Consider the following 5,624-nt stretch of genomic DNA (forward strand, 5'->3'; position numbering starts at 1 on the left):
TTTTGTTTGTTTTGGCTGGGGGGGGGGGGCTTCTCAGATTTTTTTAAGCTTAATTTTACATGCTGATTGTGTCCCATAGAGAGGATAGGAAAAGGGATGCAACAAATCATGCAAACTGCAGAAAGAGTAGTCTTGGTCATATTTTGACCTGCTCATGCCTGAACAATTGTGTGCGGTTCTGCCACCTTAAAAGCGACCCTGTCAGAATACAAAGCAGAAAATAAACTAACTTCTCCGGTTGCCTACGTTTCCTACCTTCCGCTCTAGTAATGGTAGCCTCTATCAATCCATTCAGCAAATGTTGGAGAAATAGGGAAGGGGACTGGCCTTTAGGCTTCTCTTTTACACTGATACAGTTGCTTTAACATGTGGCCCAGAAGGAGGTACCAGATCATCAACATGCCAGCTCTGGTCACAGTGTATTTTAATTGAGTGTTCTGGGATTTGGGAAATCCAAGCACCCTGGAAATAAGATAGGCATGCATGTTTAGAGTATGAGACTTACATAGTACCCAAGGCCCCACAATCCTGGAGAATGCTTAGTCCCTCACTTACCAGAGGCTTCTTTCTTCAGGGTGCATTCATGGGTTCTACATTCCCCGGTCACTAGTAGGGATACAGCGACCACTTGTTCTTAACCACACACAGCCTTTCACTGAATGTGTAAGCCATCACTCACGAGCTGTTACTATCAGACTACGGGATTTGCCAGAAGCCAAACCAACCAGCATCACTTCCACTTTTGTCACAGGCGATATACACCATCATTTTAGTCCAGGCCATGTGGTTCTTAACATTTCTTTACCTCTCCTAGGAAGAAAGAAAAAGTCACACATGGTTGCTTTTGCTTTTTAGAACACTTTAAAAACAAAAACATAAGTGTGCCACATAACTGGGATGTCCAATGGATACACAACATTTAAACTATGTTTTGGCAAGGCAAACAAGTTAAACAAGTGCCCACACAGCTTCCTTTTTTGTTATAATATTCTGATCATCATTGTGATTATTCCTACTCCGATTGTTGTATTAGCGATTTATCCCTTGCTGAGACCTCTATGCCTGGCATGAATAAGCAGATATAATCTCTGTGGACAATCCTTATCAGATAGCTGAACTCACCAAATACCTTTTCATCCACGGCATGCTTTATTCTCTGCAGCAGGTTACAGCAGACAACAGCATACAGCAGATGAACAGACGGCATTTGAAGGTCAAGGATTATAATGTTTCCAGCTAGCATTTACATGTGGTCCTGTTACAAGTAGCCATGACACTAAACTAGTACTGGAGAAGAAGGGCGGTACATTACACACAAGGGGAAACACATCATAGATGGGAGGAAACACAGAAAAACATAGTGCATAATCATAATGACCACAAGATGGCAGCACATGAATTAACCATACAATATCAATGAGCAAATGGCTTAAGGAAAGTTAACTATGTGATTGTCGTTTTACATTAATATGAATATTTTTTTTTTTTTTAGCAATAAGATTTTATTGAAAGGTATATAGCGAGTTTACAACAAATAGTCAAAATATGAATATTAACCATGACTATAAATTGTTATATTTTATACAACTATTGTGGCAGCACAGGGATAATTTAATAATTGTCACTTGCCCCCTCCATCTGGTCAGGGCAGTTTAGTCCCATGAAACTCACATTTTTGTTGGATTCTTTCCCTCTAATTAAACAATTCTTTCACTAACTGATTTTCCACTGCGCCACAACAACTACATGGCTCCTCCCATACCTCTTCATATGACCAATCTGGGCTTCAGAAGCATCAAATCACTCCCATAGCAACTACCGGAACAGGATCATCCCTTAAAGGGCCCTACACAGGTACACTTTAAACTAAGCTATTTATTTTTTCCCTAAAAACAGGGACGGCTGGAACATTAGCACTTTATAAAAAAAAATATCTGTGTGAGAAAATACATAAATCCTACATTTGTGTAAAGTTGGTGTGTGTGAAGAAATGCTTTAGGGCTAATGTACACAGACTTTTGAGACTACAGTGAGTTTAAGATCAATTTGTTTTTATTCCTTCATACAAGTCGATGTGAAAGCAAGGCAAAAGCAAATGCATAGTTAAGGTATCTTAACTGCAAAACTGTTAAATGTAGTTGCCCAAAGCTAGTCTCTGCAAGTGATTGTGGAGCAACCACAGGGACAGTGGCAGAGATCTCCATTAAGTACACCAAAATTGATAAATTACATGCAGGTGTACCTGGAGGTAGCCAACATCTGCCTACTTGGAACCCTTGCTATACAGCTGTTTTAAAGCTCTGCTTTGTGGCTCAGAGGCTATCATTGTTTAATAAGCTAGTCAGCTTTCATCAGTATGACCCAGGCCAACCTAAGAAATTAACTGTGCAGCCCTCCTGAGTCCTTTGAAAAGCAGTGGATTTCTGTTGCTGGACTGTGTTACACTGAAGAAAGCCACGCAGCTTTACAATGAGTAGAGTCAGTAAGGCAGGTTATACATTTTGTATCTTTGGGCTGGAGATGTAAACCAGATATCAAGGGCCCATAAGCGTTGGGAATTCTATGCACAGTTCAGTAGGCATGTGACATGGAACACATATCTAGCAAGGCTCAGTTACAGCAGGGCATGCCTGCCACAAAAAAAAGAAGAGCAGAGATTGCATATAATCAGGCAGTTGATGAAGACAATATATGATGGCATTCCTGTGCATGTGCTCCTCCCATTAGGTCCCTTTCACTCCAGGGGTCCAGTTGGGTCCAACTGTCAGCTTTTCAGGCATACCCGATCAGCTGCCCAATGCTAATGTATGGGCAGCCAAGTCTAAATGGACGGGGGTCCGTTTACACCTGGTTATCCTAGACTCCAGCCACGTCCGGAAAAGCAAACGGAACAGAGTTCAATTTTGTCAGACCTGACCGTGCCGTATCGGGGGTAATCTGATGTAAACGGACACATGTCCATTTACATCCGATTCCCCATAGATCGAGACGGGGTCCGGCAGTTTTAGTTCTTTCCTTCATCTCAAGATAGAGGAAAAAACTGGACGGACAACGCGGTGAAGTTCGCTCTGTACTGCTCCGATTAGGAGGGGATCCATGCATGGATCACCAACTGATCAGACCGTGTGAAAGGGGTTTTAATGTGAAAAACATCTTATCAGCAGATGGCTTAGCACCAGCATTATTGCTATATATCTTCCCTGGCCCTTGGATCTTCTCTAGTTCCAACAACTCTAGCAGCCCTGTGATTTACTTTGCACGTCTTTTTGGTAGACCTTGGGTTGCATGTCATGACACTGTGTTTGCAGAAGTTTGAAGACAATCAGCCATCACAAGGGAAATCTAAACAGACAAGGCTATTGAAGTATCATGTAAAGATGTCCAGAAACAGCAGGGGTATGGAAAATAAGGTTATTCTTGCAAACTTGCCTGGACATATTAAAGCAGATAATTAGGGATAATGCGAGTTTGGTTTGAGGAAAAATTGCCAAACTGCTCCTACATTTTGAATGTTAATTCCAACCTCACTGAGGTCAATGATGGGTGAATCTTTAAAATCTTTTCTGGACATTTTTTTTTTATTGAATAACGTCTTTATCGAAACGTATAAAATTGGCACACCAATACAAAAATAAGACACGGTCACAGGCTGACCAGTATACATCAAACAATACAGAGATGTGCTCAGCGGTTCCAGAACAGCATATACTGTACATTGCTTAACAATATCCTAGCAGGTACAGTCATGTGTGTTGCACTTCTCACATCTGTATCCTGAATGTCCGGTGAAAAAGCGAGTGCATCACCTTCCACGTGAACAATCTGATCGAAAGGAATCGTGATCAAAAATAAAGGTACCTAAACCTTGTTTCCTGAAGGCCACTTAGGGGCATACAACAAGAACACGCCATATTGTGGACATTTGTAAGGCTAATAGGCAAGGTATAGTCAAACAAAGGTAAACAATATTAAAGAGAATGGAGTTTCAAATGAGGTATCAATATTATTTCATAAAATATTTTATTGTACAAAAGTTTTAAAAAAAGAATTCAATTCAGGTGGAACAACCACCATGACATACACAGTATGTATATGTACAAACAGTTCCAAAAGATCCTTACTTCACATTAATGTTGCCTCTTCGTATACGTTAAGATTATAGATTAGATACCTACATCAGTCTATACCACTTGTATTGCAATTATGTTACCATATATTATTTGTATCCATATAATATTCAGACAAAAGATATCTCAGGGCTTGTATAGGAAGATATTTCCTACACGTTTCGCTTAAACACGCTTAGTCAGGGGGATCTGATCGGCAACCTTCTGATGACTGACCACCATCGATTCAGAACCAGCATCACCTGGAAAGAGGCGGATCAAAAGACCAGCCCTATGGAAAACACCTTCCAGCAACTAGGCGGCTCAACATGTCTCTCCCGGGACCATAGAGAGGTAAGTATCCAGGCAGGGAAAATAGCACCCACACATTTGTTTGTATTCCAACCTTGCTTATATCTCTTTTTTTCAGGTTTCGGTTATTGGTGCATAAATTCCAAGTTCCTAATCAGATTTTCATAAGGTGTATATCTCTTATGGGTATCTTTCCTAGTGTTCCATACATTGGTGCACATCCAACTCAGATCTCCAAATGGCAATTTTGTACAATAAAATATTTTATCATATGAAAAAATATTGATGCCTCATTTGAAACCCCAGTCTCTCTAATATTGTTTACCTAATACTTTTAAGGGGGAGAGGCGTACATTGAGTTCAGGGGGAAAGGCGTACATTTAAGGTTAACACTAGTTCCCAAATTTATAGTCACACAAGGGCGCGCTAAGCACTGCCAGGGGGGACAGGTACCAATGCAAAAAAAGTTTTAACAAACACAGCATGGCTGGGAGCAGCTCTTTTAATAAAGCTTAAAGGGCAACATAAAAATGTAAAATTCCTTTAAGTAACATGCTTGGATGCCCTAAACCTGCCTGTGAAGTGGCATATCTGCAGGACATTTACAAAGAAAAAAATACTACTTAAATTGCTGGTCGGAAAATGAAATTTTCCTGCAGCTTGTTTTTCGGCTACAAAAAAACGACATGGGGACCCTCCACATCAAACAAAGGGCATGGGAAGTTGGGCACTGCCCTGGGGGACATGTACCAATGCAAAAAAAAAATGAAAAACACCATTTGGTGGGGAGCAGCTTTTTTATGCTTAAAGAAAAACATTAAAATGCACATTTCCTTTAAACAACACAGTTGCCTGTGAAGTGGTTCACCAGTATGATGATTCATTCATCTTTGCCAGACATTTATTCCATTCATAAATACTATAAACAACATTTGAAAAAAATATATGCACATGTGGTTCCCCTCAAATAAACCCCCTTAGGAAACCCTCCTGGTAAAGCGCCTTGTCCCATGTTAATGTGGACAAGGGCCTCATCTTCACCTCCGGCCCCCAAGCGAATCTTGGGATCTGTGGGCAGGGAGAACATTGGAATCTGGAAGCCCTGTTTAAAATAAGTGCAAAACCAGACATTTCCAAGCACACTCAACACCCAGCAAGCATGCAAAAAATACACTGTCTACCTATTAGGGTTAAAAACAGAGGTTT

The sequence above is a fragment of the Nanorana parkeri genome, unplaced genomic scaffold, assembly GCF_000935625.1.
Source record: "Nanorana parkeri isolate BGI_ZX_2015 unplaced genomic scaffold, ASM93562v1 scaffold458, whole genome shotgun sequence".
NCBI lineage: Eukaryota > Metazoa > Chordata > Amphibia > Anura > Dicroglossidae > Nanorana > Nanorana parkeri.